The following is an 8,359-nucleotide window of genomic DNA, read 5'->3' as shown; positions in this document are numbered from 1 at the left end:
CACGTGTGCGCGCGAGAGCGCGCAGCCGCTAAAGGGAGTGAGGAGAGCACAGAGACAGCGATGTGAGAGTAACTCGATTGCATGTATCAACACAGCGTCAAGCAAATATTCTGGCAGAGTGTTCCTTTGCTGCTATTTGGATAGAGGCTATCCTTCATGCTTACTAAAATCCTGCTTTCTGTAAGTAGGATTTCAATTTTTCTAAAATTAGATGACCAGCTGTCCTGTTCACTAGCCAATTGGTCATATTTTATATATATTTTAATAAATAATTTTCTAACTTACCACTAGGTGTTGTCCATATGTGTTGTTAGCGTTTATTATGTTAGTTTGTTCGTGTTGGTTATGTTTTTTGCCTATAGTACCTAACAGATATACAGTTAGGTCCGGAAATAATTGGACACTGATACAAGTTTTGTTATTTCGGCTGTGTACCAAAATAAATTCAAGTTACAGTTAAATAATGAATATGGGCTTAAAGTGCAGTCTATCCGCTTTAATGTGAGGGTATTCACATTCAAATTGGAGGAAGGGTTTAGGAATTACATCTCTTTAATATGTAGCCCCCTCTTTTTCAAGGGACCAAAAGTAATTGGACAATTGACTCAAAAGCTGATTTGTGGACAGGTGTGGGCTATTCCTTCATTATTTCATCATCAAATAAGCAGGTAAAAGGTCTGGAGTTGATTCCAGGTGTGGCATTCGCATTTGGAAGCTGTTGCTGTGAACCAACAACATGCGGTCAAAGAAGCTCTCAATGTAAGTGATACAGGGCATCCTTAAGCTGCAAAAAAAAAGAAAATCCATCAGAGAGATAGCAGGAACATTATGAGTGGCCAAATCAACAGTGTGGTACATTCTGAGAAAAAAAAAGAACGCAATGGTGAGCTCTGCAACACAAAAAGGCCTGGACGTCCACGGAAGACAACAGTGGTGGATGATCATAGGATCCTTTCCATGGTAAAAAAAAAAACCCTTCACAAGATACAGCCAAGTGAAGAGTGAAGAACACTCTACAGGACGTACCACATCCACCACCAGTTTAAGTTCTTTCAAATCTAAGCCTATCTCACATTTTAACCTAGTCTTTAACTGTTTCATACGCTCATAATATATATTTTCTTTAACTGTGCACGCAATGTCTTGTATATAATGTATACCCTGTTCATTTATGTAACTGTACTTGTAACCATGTATTATTTGCTTTACTCTGTGCCCAGGACATACTTGAAAACGAGAGGTAACTCTCAATGTATTACTTCCTGGTAAAATATTTTATAAATAAATAAATATCATTATCCAAGTCTACCATAAAGAGAAGACTTCCCGAGAGCAAATACAGAGGGTTCACCACAAGGTGCAAACCATTCATAAGCCTCAAGAATAGAAAGGCCAGATTAGACTTTGCCAAACAATATCTAAAATAAGCCAGCCCAGTTCTGGAACAGCATTCTTTGAACAGATGAAACTAAGATCAACCTGTACGAGAATGATTGGAAGAAAAAAGTATGGAGAAGGCTTGGAACGGCTCATGATCCGAAGCATACCACAACATCTGTAAAACACAGTGGAGACAGTGTGATGGCATGGGCATGCATGGCTTACAATGGCCGTGGGTCACTAGTGTTTATTGATGATGTGACAGAAGACAGAAGCAGCCGGATGAATTCTGAAGTGTATAGGGATATATTGTCTCCTCAGATTCAGCCAAATTCAGCGAAGTTGATTGGATGGCGCTTCCATTTACAGATGGACAATGACCCAAAACATACTGCGAAAGCAACCCAGGAGTTTTTTTTAAGTCAAAGAAGTGAAATATTCTGCAATGGGCGAGTCAATCACCTGATCTCAACCCGATCGAGCATGCATTTCACTTGCTGAAGACAAAACTTAAGGCAGAAAGGCCTACGAACAAACAGCAACTGAAGACAGCTGCTGTAAAGGCCTGGCAAAGCATCACAAAGGAGGATACCCAGCGTTTGGTGATGTCCATGCGTTCCAGACTTCAAGCAGTCATTGCCTGCAAAGGATTCTTGACAAAGTATTAAAAACGAACATTTTATTTATGATTGTGTTAATTTGTCCAATTACATTTGAGCCCCTGAAATAAGGGGACGGTGTATGAAAATGGTTGCAATTCCTAAATGTTTCATACAATATTTTTGTTCAACCCCTTGAATTAAAGCTGAAAGTCTGCACCCCCCCCTCTCAGAGCCACCCAAGACAAAGATCACCTTACCTGCTGCCCCGGAGTCCCAGGATGCCACGCCCCTTGCGACATCCCAGTGAGGGGTAAGGGGCGGAACAACGCCCAGAGTTGATCTCATGACCCCGAGAGGGCGCTGCACGGCTTGCGCTGAACAAGCCAATCAGACTTAAACGGGCACGTCCACAGGCGCAGAGTAACCCCACCACGATCCTTTCCCAAATCGTCCCAGATCACCCCCTCCCCCCACCTCCCCTCCCCCCCCTACTCCTCCTTCCCCCCCGGACACCACAGTGAACATGACCCCATCACAAAGACCCCCCCCCCACACGCACCCAAAACAAAATCTACTAAGATATAATTGTATAAATGGATTATCAAAGTAATTGATTGTCTACCTATGGTACAAGCGTTTTATGTGCAAACGACCTCTTGAAGTGAAGACTTGTATGACTACTGTGCAGGCGAGCCAAAGCAAGGCGCCGAAATGTCACCCTTTTTCCCCCCCTCACCGCCATTCCCCCCCCCACCGCCATTCCCCCCCCCTCCTCTCCCCCCGCAGTCACCCTTCCCTCCCTCCCGTCCTCCCCCTGCCATTTCACCCCCCCCCCCATACACACCCAAAACGAAGTCTACTATGGTATAACTGTATAAATGGATTGTCAAAGTAATGGACTGTCTACATAATGTATAAGTGTTTACTGTATATACGACCTTCTGAAGTGAAGATTTGCTTGACTAATGTGCAGGCGAACCAAAACAAGGCACCGAAAATGTCACATCACAGGACCCCCCAAATTTATTCAAAAAATTGTTTCCAACATGCTTTTTCACATCATTTAGTAGTAAAAAGCGAGGAGTGGGTACTAATCAGGCAAGGAACTCCATTCAATCACGCCAAAACGACCACTGATCCGGAGGGTAGATTTCTCGTGGTATATGGCTCCTTAGCGGGCTCTGCAATCGCTCTAATCAATGTATATGCCCCAAACGAAAATCAAACAGAATTTCTGAAAACAGTGCTTGAGGGCATAGACCCGGGATATCTGTCATCGATGATAGTGGGAGGAGACCTAAACATGGTCTTTAATCCCACCGAGGACAGATCAACCGCATTGGGTCAACCCCGTACAACCCACTCCCAAATCACGGGGGAAAAGGTTCAGGGATCTAATGGATGAGTTCTCAGTAGTGGACGTATGGAGATCACAGCATCAGGGCCAGAGAGACTATACCTTTTACTCGGCATCTAACCAGACCTATTCGCGCATTGATTATTTTCTGCTGACCAAAAACATCCTAGAGGCAACCACGAAATCAGACATCGGCCCCATCACGTGGTCAGACCATGCCCCAATCACCTTGACCCTTTCCACACCATTCGAAAAGACGATTTCATTCTCCTGGAGATTGAATGACTCCCTATTGAACCACCCCGAGAGAGAGAGAGAGATCAGAGCCTCTCTCAAGGACTATTTCTTCTTTAACTCTGGGTCGGTGTCATCTCCAGCGATCCTATGGGAAGCCCATAAGGCGGCAATTAGAGGCAAATTTATCTCTATTGCCTCCCATAGGAAAAAAGTGAAACAAAAATTGATCCTAGACCTCACTGATAGCATCTTAAAACTAGAGCAATCCCATAAAGTTAATCCTGCAAAAAAAACCTATAAAGCCTTAATAATAGCCAGAAAAAAGCTCAAAGAGACCCAAATGGAGAAAATGGAAAAAGCCCTAAAATGGACTAATCAGCATTATTATGATACGGGTAACAAGGTGGACAAGCTTTTGGCCAGCAGACTACGAGGCATCCAAAAAAGGTCCCAAATCACAGCGATTAAGGATGGGTCTGGCGAAACACAATATAGTGACAAAAAAATAGCGGCGGAGTTCACAAAATATTATACAGAACTTTATAATTTACGACCCAAAACTGGTCGGTTAGAAACAAAAGCTTCAGTAGCGATCAAAAATTACCTAGATAAATGTCAACTCCCCACCCTGACTGAAGAGGAAAATGAGGTCCTCAACGCGGAGATCACGAAAGAAGAATTGGAAGAAGCGGTAAAAGTATTAAAGATCTCCAAGTCACCTGGCCCCGATGGCTTCACTAATGTCTACTATAAGAGATTCTTGCCCATACTATCCACGCATCTACTAAAAATGTTCAATCATTTTATAGAAGGAAATCCGATCCCCACTTCCATGTCCCTAGCCAACCTAGCCATAATCCATAAGGAAGGCAGAGACCCGATGCTATGTGGAAGCTACCGTCCAATCTCCCTTCTCAATAACGACCTCAAACTATACAGTACCCCATCCTACCGAGGCTAATCAACATTGACCAAGTTGGATTCGTGACAGGTCGACAGGCCTCGGATAACACACGTAAAATAATTAATATTATTGAGCATGTCCACCTCACAGGAACCAAAGCAATACTACTCAGCCTAGACGCAGAGAAGGCGTTCGATAGGATCGACTGGCTATTTTTAGACCATACTATGCGCAAATTTGGCTTTCGAGACGCATATCTAGAAGGGGTCCGCAGACTTTACCAAGATCCATCCGCGACGGTCAAATTACCAGGAGGCAATGCCCAGAGCTTTGGCATTCAAAACGGCACGAGACAGGGGTGCCCCTTGTCCCCTCTTCTCTTCGCACTGACTATAGAACCACTTGCGGCTACGATTCGAAATAACGTAGATATCCAAGGGATAGAAATTGGGCGTATTCATTACAAAATTTCCCTGTTTGCGGATGATATAATACTAACGCTCTCAAGACCCCAGATTTCCCTCCCAAACCTACAAAAAGAGCTTTTAGACTTCGGAGCGATATCAGGTTATAAAATTAATAACGATAAATCCGAAGCGCTAAATCTCAACCTGCCAGAGCCAGAGATGAAACTCCTTAAACTAAATTTCAATTACCGATGGTGCTCCTCCTATATCAAATATCTGGGAGTAAAGATATCGGGGAACTACCATTCTCTATACCAACACAACTATCCAGCCCTCTTGCGGAAAATCAAATTAGACCTAGATAAATGGGGAACATACCAAATCTCTTGGATCGGGAGGTTGATCTCGGTGAAAATGAATATACTCCCCAGATTACTATATTACTTCCAGACACTCCCGATCCACATCCCTGGCACAGAATTGAAAAATATCCAGAAACAAATTCTCCACTTCATCTGGCAGAGGAAAAAACCAAGAGTCCCGAGAACAGTTTTGCTTGCTTCGAGGGGGAGAGGGAGCTTGGGGGTCCCCGACATTACGCGGTACTACCAGGCCGCCCAATTAAGGCAGGTAGTAGTATGGAACGCGGAACCCGGCCAATATTGCTGGCTAGATATAGAAATGCAATACGCCGGCACGCCTTCTCTGCCAACATGCCTTTGGTCCCTGAGTAGGGAAGACTTGCAGAAAAATAAATTCCAATTAGGACCAATGAGGCATACATGGGAGACATGGACGAAATGCAAATTAAAATTCAAACTCACAACCACCAAATCTCAACTTAAACCAATTACCCAAAACCCCAAATTCCCACCAGGTTGTGAGCCCAGACAATTCGATCAATTTACAACCAAAAAGATAAGGGCGATTGCTGACTTCCTGAGCTTTGGGGAGTTCCTGAGCTACCAAAGGCTACAAAACAAATACGAACTAAGAGGATTGAACGTCTTCAAATATCTCCAAATTCGGCACTACGCCCAATCGATATCACCAACGTTGGAATTTCCCCCTCTCACGAACTTTGAAAGACTATGTAAGGAGACAGCGCACCAAAAAGGTCTCATAACACAAATATACTTAGAACGAGCAACAGATGCTCCGGTTCATGACTACATGCTCCATTGGTCAGCAGAATTAGTCACAGTTATAGACCGAGAGGACTGGGAAAGTATTTGGGACGCAGCCTCAGGAACTTCCATATGTACCACAATCAAAGAAAACATATATAAAATACTGTTTCGCTGGTATCTTACCCCAGTTAGACTAAATCAAATCTACCCTCTGGCTTCTGACCTATGCTGGAGAGGCTGCGGACATAAGGGTGACATGGCCCACATATGGTGGTCATGTCCAGAAATTCAGAAATACTGGGAAACCATACAGACTTTAATCACAGAGGTCACAGACCTCACAATACCCATTGATCCGCTGACCTATTTGTTGGCCAGGCCAATCGAGAACATTGACCGCCCAACAAGTAAATTGATCTCCTTCATTCTCACGGCGGCTAGATGTGCGGTGGCGGCCTCATGGAAGAAGGTGTCTCCCCCCCCCTAGGCAAACTGTTAAAAAAAGAATACAGGAAGTTATGTTAATGGAAAAGCTCTCGGCCTTCCTAAAAAGGAAAACGGAACCCTTTTACAACATATGGGAACCGTGGCCGTCCCGTATGACAGATTAACGATGGCCATCTCCCACAACAGAAGACAGTAGTAGCGGCGGAATAACGTGCAAAGGACTGAGGAGGAAGGGCCTTCCCATCCCCCTCCCCCACTCCCCCCCCCTCCATCTCTTCTTCCCTGCCTCCCCCCCTCTCCCCCCCCCCCCACCTCCACTCTCTGTTTCCATCCTCACGCCAACCCTGCCGACCCACGTTTGAAGGTCGGGGGCGCGTTGAGTCTTTCCCTCTTACTGTCATTAAAACAAAAACCTGTATTAGGCAATATGATGTCTACTTTGTATACAATGTATTTTAAGCAATGCCTAATAAAAAACTTTTGGAAAAAAAAAAAAAAACAGTGAAATTGTTGCTTAGCAAAGGGAGGGGATATATAAATATGGAGACAAAGAGAGATCTTACAGAGGAAAAAACTACACAGAATATCTTGGAGAATCTGTAATGACTGTTGATGATCAGATGTTTCCGCAGCCCTTTTCTTTGCCAGTTTGTCATTTAAGAAAACAAAGCTGTGTGCTAAGAATGAATGGGGAAGGGCAGGTATGCAGACCTGCCTGAGATGTGTGGACGTGCTCACACATTATATTTTTATTTGCTGTATGTTATACGGTGGAGGATTTTTGTTACTATTTTTTCACCCACCATAACTTACAGTATGTGTGGTTGAAACCTATCCCCGCTTCATATTGTAAAGCCAGTATAACCATCCTTACACCGATGAGACCTAAAAGGTTGAAACAGCTGTCTGTGCGTAGGTTTACTGATTATGTACTGCTTAAGCCCAAGCTGTACTGTGTAATGCGGCAGGCATAAACTTAAAGGTTCCATGTTAAAGTGGATTTGAATCAAAAAGGTGACACACTGAGCTCATTTACATGTCATTTCCCACCATCCCTGGCTGCAGTGGAAGCATTGTAGGCTAAGAGATAATGAGGAAAGGTATGGCTGCAGGCCTGTCTGAGACACGTTAATATGCTCACACGTTATATTTTTATAAGAGGTAAAAAATATTTTTTAAATAAAACGGATTTGTTGCTGGTTGTTGTAAAAGTCTAAATGAGTGTTTTTGTACGTGAGACGTGAAAAACCACCACATGAGTATTTAAAAACCCAAACCTGATAGCTAGGTGACCCTGAATGGTCTTGTACTGCAATGTCTATGCATAAAAAGTAAAAGGTGAGATTGGAAATGAATGGAGGGCTGGTGAAATCAGTATGTTTCTCAGTAAGATTCTCCGATCTGTAAACACAGCGCTCAGGTTTCATCATTTCCCCTGTAATGGAAATTCTCACAGGCTATCAGGAGAGTAATCATCTATTCAAGTGATGGCTACAAAAACTGCTGGAAAATCTAGTATGTTTCAATTTCCAATAGGAGGATATAATTCAGGGGGTATATTGTGGCTGTGGTATCTATGCATGCTGTCCTGCTCCTCCTCACCCCTCTAAGCAACTGTACCAAGCACAGCATTGAGAAGTCCCAATAAGCAATTACAGCTGTAGCAATTTCCGCGTCCCATACACGTGTGCGCGCGAGAGCGCGCAGCCGCTAAAGGGAGTGAGGAGAGCACAGAGACAGCGACGTGAGAGTAACTCGATTGCATGTATCAACACAGCGTCAAGCAAATATTCTGGCAGAGTGTTCCTTTGCTGCTATTTGGATAGAGGCTATCCTTCATGCTTGCTAAAATCCTGCTTTCTGTAAGTAGGATTTCAATTTTTCTAAAATTAGAT

This window comes from Ascaphus truei, chromosome 7 (assembly GCF_040206685.1).
Source record: "Ascaphus truei isolate aAscTru1 chromosome 7, aAscTru1.hap1, whole genome shotgun sequence".
NCBI classification, from domain to species: Eukaryota; Metazoa; Chordata; class Amphibia; order Anura; family Ascaphidae; genus Ascaphus; species Ascaphus truei.
This window is presented reverse-complemented; position numbering follows the sequence as displayed.